At 38.5% G+C, this 12,758-nt stretch overlaps 1 pseudogene across 1 annotated transcript; it reads left to right on the forward strand.

Annotated features, from left to right (window-relative positions):
- Positions 1-11,986: 11,986 nt before the first annotated feature.
- Positions 11,987-12,624, forward strand: LOC105502102 (annotated as a pseudogene). Its single transcript, XR_001000284.1, has one exon. The product of XR_001000284.1 is annotated as a 28S ribosomal protein S21, mitochondrial pseudogene (transcript).
- The last annotated feature ends 134 nt before the right edge of the window (positions 12,625-12,758 follow it).

Raw genomic sequence — 12,758 nt, forward strand, 5'->3', positions numbered from 1 at the left:
TTTATTTATTTATTTATTTATTTATCTTATTATTATTTTTTAATTTGAGACAGTGTCTGTCTCTGTCACCCAGGCTGGAGTGCAGTGGTGCGATCACAGCTCACTTCAGGCTTGATCTCCCAGGCTCAAGTGATTTTCCTATCTCAGCCTCCTGAGTAGCTGGGACCACAGGTGAACGCCATCACAACTGGCTAATTTTTCTGTATAATTTTGTAGAGATGAGGTTTTGCCATGCTGCCCAGGCTGGTCAAATTTCACGCAAGAAAGAAACATGTTTTCTAGGATTTTATATGGACCAGACTGGATCATCTTGAAGGGGATGCTACACAGAGCATGGCTGGGAGAGTGAGGTGACTCCCCAAGAGGAATTGTGCGAGGAAGGTCCAGGAGCAGTAGGGGCATTATAAGTAGTTGGCCATAGGCATCATAGCATCAGGGAACAGCAGGTGAATGAGTCTCTGAAAAACTACAGAAGGGTTGTTAGAGAGGCAGCAGGTGACAGGGCACTCACTCAAGGAACACCAGCCCCACTGTAGCTGTCTTCTTAAAAAAGACTTTATCCTTCATTGTTAACCCTCTTGTTCTGCCCCTGCTCCTTCTTTAGGGACCCAAAATAGCAGCTAATGGGTTGGGAAGGAAGTGAAGCAAAAAGAGAGAGAAAACTAAAAGGATCTCCTCTTTCTCTGTTGCAAGCTTCCAAGCAGAAGTCAGCCCTGTGCTGAGAGACAAGCAAGAAAGAGGCTGTCATATGAGGAAGTCACCCTATAAAAAGAACCAGATTTGCTTTCTGCTTACTTGATTTCTCTTTCTCTTCCTCCCTCCCTCCTTCTCTCTCTCTTTTTGTCTCTCTCATTCCTCTCTTTCTTGCTTTCATTCCTATCTGAAGAGTAGACTACTTAATTAATAACTGAAAGTGATTGGATCTTACAAGGTTTGCTTGAGATTTCCTCTGCTAGTGGAAAATTTAAAAACACTCAACAAAGTAATTTCACAGGTAAGTTACTGACTGATAATAAAATTACTTTGTGTTTGCACCCTACCAAATAATGTAATGGACTGCACTTTGCCTGTTTAGTCAGTAATGCTCTGTGGGGAGGAAGCTTCTTTTGGGAATGAGAAAAAGAGATGAGTGTTCCATCAAGCTGGGCTGTGTGGGAACAGCCACCATCCAGGTTACAGAGGAGCAAAGGACATGGTGGTGCTAATGTGACTCCCATTCAAGATAAAAACTCTAGGCTAATAAACATTTGTTTTGTAAATGTCTATGGTCTGATATGGGATATAGTACAAAGAGAGTCTTAATGTCAGACATATGTGAAAGAGAGAGTAAAATCTTACACACTGCAGTGCAGATGTGCAAAAATATTAAACTTTCATTTTTATCTATAGCCAACCACATCTTATTTTTGAGTTCTCACCCTTACTCATAAGAAAATGTATGCCAATTACATTCATATATTTTAAAACTTATGCTAATTAAATATATCTCAGACTTGGCTAATTTTAAGTGGCTTCTTTCCTAATTCAACCTCTTTTGGATATGTAGTCAGTGAATTCCAAATTTAAACTCCTCAAATAGTTGTTTTGTTCCTTTCACAAGAAGATTCCTTTGTTTTCCTTCTGAAGATGGCAGGTGGAAGTAGAGGAGGGAGGCACAGGCTGGGAATACGGGAGGAGGCATAGAAGGCACTTATTCTCCTGAAGGTAATGGAGTCAGGCCTGTGAGCAGTGAGTTTCCTTGCTGGTCTCTTTGGTGCTTGAGACACCCTGGACTGCGGTCTGCTGAGGTGTGGCTAATTCTGTCCAGCCTTTCTGAGGTATTTTGTTGGCACCTACTGCCCATTTCTGTGACATTCACCATGTCTTTTAAATTATTACTATCTCTTTTTCATAATCTGCAGCCTTTTCATCCAAGCCCCAGGCCTCTGCCAGGGTCTTCTCATCATTTCTGGGCACCTGCGGTAGCCCTGGAAGTCCTGCATTTTTAATGTGCCCTCCCTCAGGCCCATTTATCTAGAAGCCTCTCTTGAACCTGCCACTTTACAGATGCTACAATGGATGTGGCAAGGCTATGGAGCCCAGCCAGACCACTCCCTCCCTAGGTAGGACTGTGAGAGTCAGGATCTGCCTCAGACTGGCACACAGTTGGAAATCTACTAAGGAAGATACACATTCTCCAGACTTGAAGCCCAATCCATGCCTGAGGTTGGGGTGGATGTAAGAGAAGGTGAGGAGAGGAAAGGTGAGCATCTTCCTCACCACACCTCCTCCCTATTCTGCTTTCACAGGATGTCTTAGAGATAAGTAAGAGTTCTCAAGTAGGAAGGCATAGACACTGAAACTTCTGAGAAAAAATTAGCTATTTTGTGTTTACAAGATAATGGGACCATTTGCTTTCATGTCATGAAAGTGGGGAAAGTAGAGCAGGGACCAAAAGGAAATGTTTGAAGAGCTTCTCAGAGCATGCAACACATGCAAACAGTTTTGAAAATCTCTGCTTTTTGGTCCACGCCTATCTTTCAGCTCAGGCCAGAATATGGTCCTGACTTGTCCTGCTCTTTGCACTCTAGAAACTGATGGTCAGCTTGCCCAGCAAAAGGAATGGGGTTGCCTCTCTAGGTCCTTGGATAAGACCGTACTATTGTGACTAGATTGCAATACTTCAACAATGATCTTGCAGGACCACCTGGTCTGGCCTGGGCCTTCCTGAGGCTGCAGAGTAACAAGAGTATGCATTAAGGGTGCTAATATGAGCTCATCTACTAGAAGGCCTAGGCTCCTTTCCAAATCCAGAATTGCTCCATGTATCATTTCCTCTTTGCGTTCCACAGCTCCAAATTTCCTTGAGTTCTCTCTCCTGCCCCAAACTAGCTTTGCATCGGATACAATTTCCACAAATCCCATCTTTCTAGGTTCTCTCAAAAATAAGCACATAGACAATATTTCCTTTCACAGTTTTTCTACTATTATCTTTGGTGTCATCTAATTGCATAGTCACAAGGGAACTTCATGAGCACAGACTTATGATAAAGAGAACATGGAGTAGGACTGCCATTTTCTAATTCAGCAAGAAGTCAAGAAGTATAGGATAGGTACGAAGGTTAGTGAGATCTGTAAATATGTGACTATGTGACCTTTATAACTTCTCTATGACTTGCTTAGCTTTATTCTGCTTTTTTGCTGGCAAACTGTAGCTAAACATGAAATAAAATGGAAGTTTTCAGGGTCAATGAGAACATTTTATCTGGCTACGTAAAAAAGATGATTGCCTTTAGCATATTCAGTGCATAAACTATGTCATGTACCAGACACTGTAGTTGGTACTATGAAGGAATAAAGATGAATACAATAACAGTATCTGCGCTCAAGGAGGTTGCAGCTAGTGGGTGAGACTGATTCATAAGTAGCAGATTGTAATAAAAGAAAAGTTGAAATACAGATAAAATGTGTTCAAGAAAAGTAAAGTGAAATTAAATCCAATTATAAGGTTGTCCTTGAAAGATAAGTAGAGAAGCAATAGAGGAACATGATGGCAGGGTATTTCATATTAAAGGGAGAGACTTATCAGTATCATACAAGGGCAGAAGCCTAAATATGCTTATAAAATGAGGAAGTGAGCCCCGTGATTCAAGTGTGGGGTGTGTAAAAGGATGTGGTGGGAAAGGAGTCTGGAGAGACAAAGAAACTTGGTTATAAGTACCATTGGTCCTTGGGTAAGAAGTGTGGTCACTGATGTGTCATCATTTGGGAATGATAGACTGGCTTAAACAGGGAAATGGTATAAATAAAACCAGAAAATAACTCTGGCTGACTGTGAGTGGTGAGCCAAAAGGAATAATATCCTTAGCAAATATTAATAATAGTATGGAGAGAACCAGTGAGGGCTTGAGTGGGGAGCAACAAAGGAAAACAGAGAATCACTGAAGTGATTATAGTAGAACCAGAAGGCGCTATGTACAGCAGTATCACTGCTTCCACCAAAGGCAAATCAGAGATTCCACTGTTGGGGCTACATTTATAGGCTCAAAGAACCAACAAATGTCAAATCTAGAAGGGGTTCATGAGATTATGTTGTTTCGGCAGGTGGAAAAACTGAGAAGCCAAGAGATGTCTACTGACCCCAAGCTAGTACTGTGTCCACTGTTCCAGCAGTTCCTTTAGTGTAAGAGTGTAGCTTCCCACCCCTGAGGTCAAGGGCCTGTGAGGGCCAACATTTCATGCTCTTTTTAGGTTATATGTACCTTAATGTACTCAGTGTAAATGAGTTTTAGTTCGCATTCTTTTCTGAGGCTTTGAGGTCAGAAAAGAACTTCTTGAAAAAGAGATTAGAGAAGAAAGGATGTCTGAGTAAGAGAAGAGGTGCAGATGAGGAGATAGGTATATTAGTTTCTGAGGACTGCTATATAACAAATTACCACAAATTATCACAAACTTGTGGTATTTTGAGCTGGGTTGGGTAGTGGTTGCCTATAATCCCAGCTACTCAGGAGTCTGAGGTTGGAGGATTGCTTGAGCCCAGGAATTCAAGGCTGTGGTGTACTGTAATCCTACCACTGCACTATAGCCTAACTGACAGAGCAAGATGCTATCTCTTAAAAGGACACACAAACACACACATACACAAAACAAAATCCACAAATTTATTGTCTCACAGTTCCAGTTCTGGAAGCTAGAAATCCAAACTCAAGGTGTTTGATAGGAATAGAATTGAATCTGTACATTGTTTTGGCGATGTTTTTCACAGACGTAGAAAAATACTATTCTAAAATTCATGTGGAATCAAAAAAGTACCAAAATAGCCAAAGCAATCCTAAGCAAAAAGAACCAGCCAGAAGCATCGTGCTACCCAACTTCAAACTATACTACAAGACTACAGTAACCTAAACAGCTAGTAATGATACAAAAACAGACACAAAGACCAATGGAGCATATTAGAGAACCCAGAAATAAAGCCACACACCTATAGCCATCTGATCTTTGACAAAGTAAACAATGACAAGCAATGGTGAAAGGACTGTTTATTCAATAAATATTGCTGGGATAACTCACTAGCCATATGCAAAAGATAGAAGATAGACACCTTCTTTTCATCATCCACAAAGCTTAACTCAAGATGGATTAAAGATTTAAATTTAGGACTCCAAACTATAAAAATCTTAGAAGAAAACTAGGAAATACCCTCCTCAACTCATGGCTTGGCAAAGAATTTTTGGCTAAGTCCCTAAAAAGCAATCGCAACAAAAACAAAAATTGTGTGACTTAATTAAACTAAAGAGCTTCTGCACAGCAAAAATCAACTCAAGATGGGTTAAAGACTTAAATGGAAAGCCTAAAACTATAAAATCCCTAGAAGATAACATAGGAAATACCATTCTAGACATAGGCCCTGGCAAAGATTTCACGACAAGGATGCCAAAAGCAATTGCAACAAAAACAAAAATTGGCAAATGGAATCTGATTAAACTAAAGCACTTCTACATAGCAAAAGAAACTATCAACAAAGTAATCAGACAATCTACAGAATGGGAGAAAATATTTGCAACTATGTCGCTGACGATGTCAAATATCCACCATCTACAAGGACCTTAAACAAATCAACAAGCAAAAGACAACCCCATTAAAAATGAGCAAAAGATATGAACAAACACTTTTTAAAGGAAGACATACATGCAGCCAACAAACATATAAAAAATTCAGTATTACTAATCATTAGATAAATGCAAATCAAAACCACAGTGAGATACCATTTCATGTCAGTCAGAATGGATATTATTAAAAAATCAAAAAACAACAGATGCTGGTAAGGTTGTAGAGAAAAGGCAATGCTTATCCATTGCTGGTGGGAATATAAACTATAATAGTTCAGCCAGTTTACATTTCCAAGATGTGGTTTGGAGATTTCTCAGAAAACATAAAACAGAGCTGTCATCAACTCAGCAGTCCCATTACTGGGTATATACTCAAAGGAATAGAAATTGTTCTACCATAAAGACACATAAGGGCAAATGTTCATCACAGCACTATTCACAATAGCAAAGACATAGAATTAACCTAAATGCCCATAAATGGTAGGCTGGAGAAAGAAAATGTGGCACATATATACCACGGAATACTGTGCAGTCATAAAAAAAGAATGAGATCCTGTCCTTTGCAGCAACATGGATGGAACTGGAGGCTATTATCCTACGCGAATGAACACAGGAACAAAAAACCACCCCAATGCCACATGTTCTCACTTATAAGTGGGAGCTAAGCACTGAGTACACATGGACACAAAGAAGGGAACAATAGACACTGGGGTCTATTCAAGGATAGAAAGTGGAAGGAGGGGGAGGATTGAAAAAATATTTTTTGAGTACTATGCTTATTACCCGGGCAATGAAATAATCTGTACACCAAACCCCTGGTGACACACAACTTGCCTATATAAGAAACCTGCACATGTACCCCTTGAACCTAAAATATAATTTGGAAGTAAAAAACAAAAATGAGATCAAGGTGTTGGTAAGGCCATGCTCTCTCTGAAGCCTCTAAAGGAGGATCCTTTCTTGCCTCTTCTAGCATCTTGCAGCCACAAAAGTTTATTGGTTTGTACATGCACGATTTTAATCTCTGCCTCCACCTTCATATAGCATTACCTCTGTCATTTGTGTCAAGTTTTCTGTTTTCATAAGGATATCAGTCATATTGAATTAGAGTCTACTCTAATAAACTGACTTTAACTTGATTTGCTTTGCAAAGACTCTATTTCCAAATTAAGTCACATTCACAGGTACTCTAGGTCAGAACTTCAACATATCTTTTTGAAGAGTCATAACAGCGGGGCACTGGAGACAAACCTGGCTGCACACTGTTTTTTCCAGGTTGAATCTAGTAGTGGGAACTCTGCAAGAAAAGGTGTAAGTCTGATTCACTCTCAGAAGATTCTCTATCTTTGCCATACCTGCAGCTGTCTGATCTGAATGTCAGAGGGCAAGCAAACAGTGAACACTGTCTTCTCAATTAGGTAGATGAGAATAGCAATGAGATTTACATTTTCTTGCAATTAAACAAAGCAACTGACTACTAGGGAAATCTTGGGGAAATTTCTGCCCAAAGAAACTAAGAAGTTTTATCCCATTAGGGCATGATGACTTGAATTTCAGATGCAAGGGAGATAGTGTATATGTTTTTGTATCAGCTGGTAGCAACAGGGCAGTCCTTTTGCCCCATTTGTACAGTATCCCCATAATGAAGGCAATCTTATTACTCTAAAATAAGTGAAATTTACTGAAATGACTAATAGACCTTAACGAGATGACAAAAGATCAAGGTATAAAGGAAAGAGCCTTCCACATATTCAGAGTGTTGGAGCAGGAAGGAAACTTAGAAATCAACTAGCCCAGGAGTTTTCCCTCTATGAGAAGAATGACCAGGTTCAGACTTGAATGAAGGAAAGTGTTGTTGATGTTGGGGACAATGTGAGGGTAGAAGGGGAGAGAGAGAAAAAGTAGGAGAGATTTTTGAGGCAAACAGCCTTCCTCTTGGTTCATTCATGACTATCCTTCCCTGCTTTGAAGGGGGCCTGATGGCAGCTTCTAGTCTGTGAATCATTCAGTAAGGGCTCAATCTAATTCAATTCCTTTCTCTTCAAATGGAAATTGAGGGCAAGAAAGATACAGTGACTTGGCAGGGGTCACACAGTGGGGTAGTGTCAGAGTTGCCTCTGGAGCCCTGGATCCTGATTCTTTCTAGCTCATTGTGGTATCTTTCACCCATACCTCGTGACATAATACAAATCTGTAAGTGAGTCCTCCCAGCTTTTCATTAACTTCCCAATGTAATGAGAAGATTTTTATATAGAGGCGATGGGCACTGGATCAGGGAGCATTGGTGTAGATTTCTGGAATTATGACCACCAATATCCACTTTTGACTATCTTCCCTGTGTGTATTACAGTCTTCTTTTTGCACTGCTTTCTGTAAGGACATTATATCAAGTGCTAAAAACTATTATATTGACATACTGCTTTACTGTGTGACCTTGAACAAGTTAGATAATCTCTTTGGACCCCAGTTTTCTTTCTTGAACATTAGCAAGTAAAACTCATGCAACTTCTCTCTGCTAAGGTATGTTCACTTCTTTCCAAGAGTCACATCTCTCACATAGGTAACCTATATATGTTCATGGAACACAAATTAAGCATTCTTTATTCCAACAAACTCTAGGAGAGCAAGGCCTAGACAGCTGAATCATCTTAATAGCTTTGTTCAGCCTTTATTCGTGATTTAAAACCAAACCAAACAAAAAAACTCTCAATAAACTAAAAATGAAAGAAATTTTTTAAGTTGATGGATAATGATGAAGAACCTGTAGTTACCACACTAAGATTAGGAAAAAAATCAATAAATTCTATTCTCACTGCCTGTATCCTACATTGTGTTATCTGCCCTTGCCAGTGCAATGTGAAAAGACAAAAATTATACAAGTCATAAAAACTGGAAAAATAAAGAGGTGAAACTGCTATTATTTGAAGACAACTTAGTTATGTTCATAGAAAATATATGGTTTCTACCAAAAAACACCTACCAAAAAATAATAATTTATCAAAATTGGAGGATTTGAGGGAAAAATACAAAGTCAATTTCCTTTTAATAGGTTAGGAACAAAGAAATGGAAAATAACATTTCAAAACAATGCTATTTACAATAGCATCAACATATATTAAGTACCTAGGAAACGATCTAATGAAATACGTACAAAACTGCTGCACTGACAATGACAAAGCATCAATGAGAGAAATTTAAAACCTAAATAAATGGGGAGTTATACCTTATTTGTAGATAGGCATATTCAAAAATGTTACGAACCTCTTCTCCCTAAATTAGTCTATAGATTTAGTGCAATCCATACCGAAATTCCAGTATGCTTTTTTGAACATATTGAATAGCTACTTCTAAAATTTATTTAAATGCAAAAGTTTAGAATATCCAAAACAATTTTAAGAAAATAAGTAGTGCATAAAATGTCTTCGACACTGTGATTTCAAGACTTAATACAGTAATGAAGACAATAATGACATGCAAATAGATCAATGGAACACACAGAATTTGTAAATAAAACCACATATCAAAAAATCAGTTTTTTCTTTTTAAAAATATTTATTTATTTATTTATTTACTTTTGAGATGGAGTTTCACTCTGTCACTCAAGCTGGAGTGCAGTGGCACTGATCTCAGCTCACTGCAACCTCCACCTCCTGGGATCAAGCAATCCTCCTACCTCAGCCTCCCATGTAGCTAGGACCACAGGCACATGCCACCATGCCTGGTTAATTTTTTGTATTGTTGGTAGAGATGGTTTTACCATGCTGCCCAGGCTAGTCTCAAACTTTTGAGCTCAAGCAGTCTGCCTGCTGCAGCCTCCCAAAGTGCTGAGATTACAGGCATGAGCCACTGTACCGCAGTTGATATTTTTTTAAACCAAGGTGCCAAGTCAATGCACTGAGGAGAAGAAAGACTTATCAGCAAATAGTGCCAGGTCAACTGCCTATCTGTATGGAATGCAAGAACCTTATTTTTTTTCTGAATACAATAATAATAATAATAATAATAATAACAATTGAGATAGACCACAGACTTAAGCACAAAACACAGTTCCATAAAGCTTCTAGAGGAAAACATAGGAAAATCTCTTGGTGGCCTAAGGGCAAACAGATTTCTTAGAAAGGAAACAAAAAGCTTTACTCATTTAAAGCAATTTGATAAATTGGTCTTCATCAAAATTAATTTTTTTCTTTTAAAGGACACAATTTTTGAAAGAGCAGCCAGAATAGAAAAAAGATATTTGTCCCTTGACTATTACAAAAAATTCCTGCAAAACAAAGATAAAAGATTATGAGCAATTCAATCAAAAGTGGAAAAACCTTTGAACAGACACTTCACAAAAGAAGATGTGCGAATGTTCAATAAGCTCGTGAAAAGGTACTTAACCTCATTCATCATCAGGGAAATGTGCACTAAAGTTACAATGAAGTATACATCATATCCGTCAGAATGTCTCTAGTTGAAAAGACTGACAACGCTAAATGTTGATGAAGATGTAGAGCAACTGGAACTTTCATACATTACTAGTGATGATATGAAATGGGACAGTAACTTTGAAGGACTGTTCAGTATTTCTAAAATTAAACATACACCTAGCCTGTGACCCAGCAATTCCCTTCCTAATGTTTATTCTAGATAAATAAAAATATATGTCCTAAAAAGACTTGTACAAAAATGCATATAATGATCTTACTCATCATAGCCCAAAACTGGAAACAACCTAAACGTTAATCAACAGGAGGATAAATAAATTTCAATATATTCATATAGTGGTGAAATATTTAACAATTTTAAAAGGTAAACTACTGATACATACAATAACATGCATGAATTTCACAAACATTATATCAAATGAAACAAAGCAGAACAAAAAAGAATACACTGTATGATTCCATTTATATGATGTCTAACATCAAGCAAAACTAACTGATAGTAGTAAACATCAGAAAAAAGTTGGTCCAGGGTGAGAAATGTGTACTGAACAGAAAGAGGGGTAAGAGAATTTCTTGGTGTGATGTATGTTCCCTATTGGAGGGTAGATAGACACATGGGTAGATACAGTTGATCCAAATATAGATATAGGCATAGATAGATGTGGATGTATATATGAAATAGTGGATTAATTCCACAAATAATTATTGATCAGCTACTATGTACAAGGTACTGCTGTGGACACTGGGGATCCATTAGTGATTAACACAGACAAAGCTCTTCTTTCTTAATGGGGTTCATATTCTAGTCAGCATGTAATAAAATTAATTAGCTGCATTATTATTTGAAATAGGCAACAATTAGAAACAATCTTTATGTCCATCAACAGAGGAAAGTTTAAATAAATTATGTTACATCCTTGTGATGGGATATTATTTAGCTATAAAAGTGAATAATTTTTTATGTACTGGTGAGAATAATCTTTAAGACTTCTTGTTTACTGAAGATAGTAAGATACAGTAAAACATGCACAGTGTGCTGCCATTTGTACAAAAATGAGAAGCAAACATATATATACTTAGCTATCTGTTTATGCAGAAAATTTCTCTGAAATATTACCTAAGCAACTGATAAAATAGGTTGCTTCCAAAAGTTTATCTTAACTAAATGAGGATAGGAGTGCATGATCTTTCATACATTTCAAATTTGGAGCCATGTAAATATATAACGTATTTAGCAAATAAATAAAACAACAATTGTTTAAAATATTTTACAATTGGAGAAAGCAAACACACACATTTCTTTTTTTTATTATACTTTAAGTTCTAGGGTACATGTGCACAATGTGCAGGTTTGTTACATATGTATACATGTGTCATGTTGGTTTGCTACACCCGTTAACTCATCATTTACATTAGGTATATCTCCTAATGCTATCCCTCCCCCTTCACCCCACATGACAGGCCCCAGTATGTGATGTTCCCCACCCTGTGTCCAGGTGTTCTCATTGTTTAATTCCCACCTATGAGTGAGAACATGCGGTGTTTGGTTTTCTGTACTTGCTACAGTTTGCTCAGAATGATGGTTTCTAGCTTCATCCATGTCCCTGCAAAGGACATGAACTCATTCTTTTTTATGGCTGCATAGTATTCCATGGTGCGTATGTGCCACATTTTCTTAATCCAGCTTATCATTGATGGACATTTGGGTTGGTTAAAAGTCTTCACTATTGTGAATAGTGCCGCAATAAACATACATGTGCATGTGCCTTTATAGCAGCATGATTTATAATCCTTTGGGTATATACCTAGTAATGGGATGGCTGGGTCAACTGGTATTTCTAGTTTGAGATCCTTGAGGAATCGCCACACTGTCTTCCACAATGGTTGAACTAGTTTACAGTCCCACCAACAGGCAAATGCACACATTTCTAAGCAACTTAAAATCCTCCATAGCCAGGGTTGACTAGGTACTGAGCGTGCCAGGCTCTGCAGAGTGGAGATTTAAATCCAAGGTCATGGCAAAACATCTGAAGTTCATCGCCAGTGCTGTGATGGTACAGGAAGGAAATGTGGAAGGTGCATACAGGACCCTAAACAGAATCCTCACTATGGATGGGCTCCTTGAGGACACTAAACGTCCACGGTATAATGAGAAGCCATGCCGCCAGCGACAGAGGGAAAGCTATGAAAGGTGCCGGCAGATCTACAACATAGAAATGGCTCCAAGATCAACTTCTTGATGCGAAAGAATCGGGCAGATCTGTGGCAGGGTTGCTGAGGCCTGTGGATGGGACACCCAGTATGAAACCCTCATCCAATTTTGTCTCTATCTCTTTTCTTTCTACAATCTCATTTCCTATTACCGTTCTCTGCAATAAACTCAATCACATGTCTGCAAGAAGGCCTCCACATATAGAAACAATCCAATTAGTCAGCAGTGGACCCTGTCTTTTACTAAGTGAAGGAAGAAACTGAGTCTGAAAGTAGTCTAGGAGTAGAATGGTGTTTGCTGGGGCTGGAGGAGGGGACAATGAGGAGTTATTGTTTAACAGGCACAGAGTTTCAGTTTGGGAAGATGAAAAAGTTTAGGAGATGATGGCCAGGCATGGTGGCTCACGCCTGTAATCACAGCACTTTGGGAGACTAAGGCGGGCAGACTACTTGAGACCAGGAGTTCCAGAAACCAGCCTGGCCCATATGGTGAAGCCTCATCTCTATTAAAAATACAAAAAAAAAAAAA

This window comes from Colobus angolensis, unplaced genomic scaffold (genome assembly GCF_000951035.1).
Source record: "Colobus angolensis palliatus isolate OR3802 unplaced genomic scaffold, Cang.pa_1.0 Scaffold77, whole genome shotgun sequence".
NCBI classification, from domain to species: domain Eukaryota; kingdom Metazoa; phylum Chordata; class Mammalia; order Primates; family Cercopithecidae; genus Colobus; species Colobus angolensis.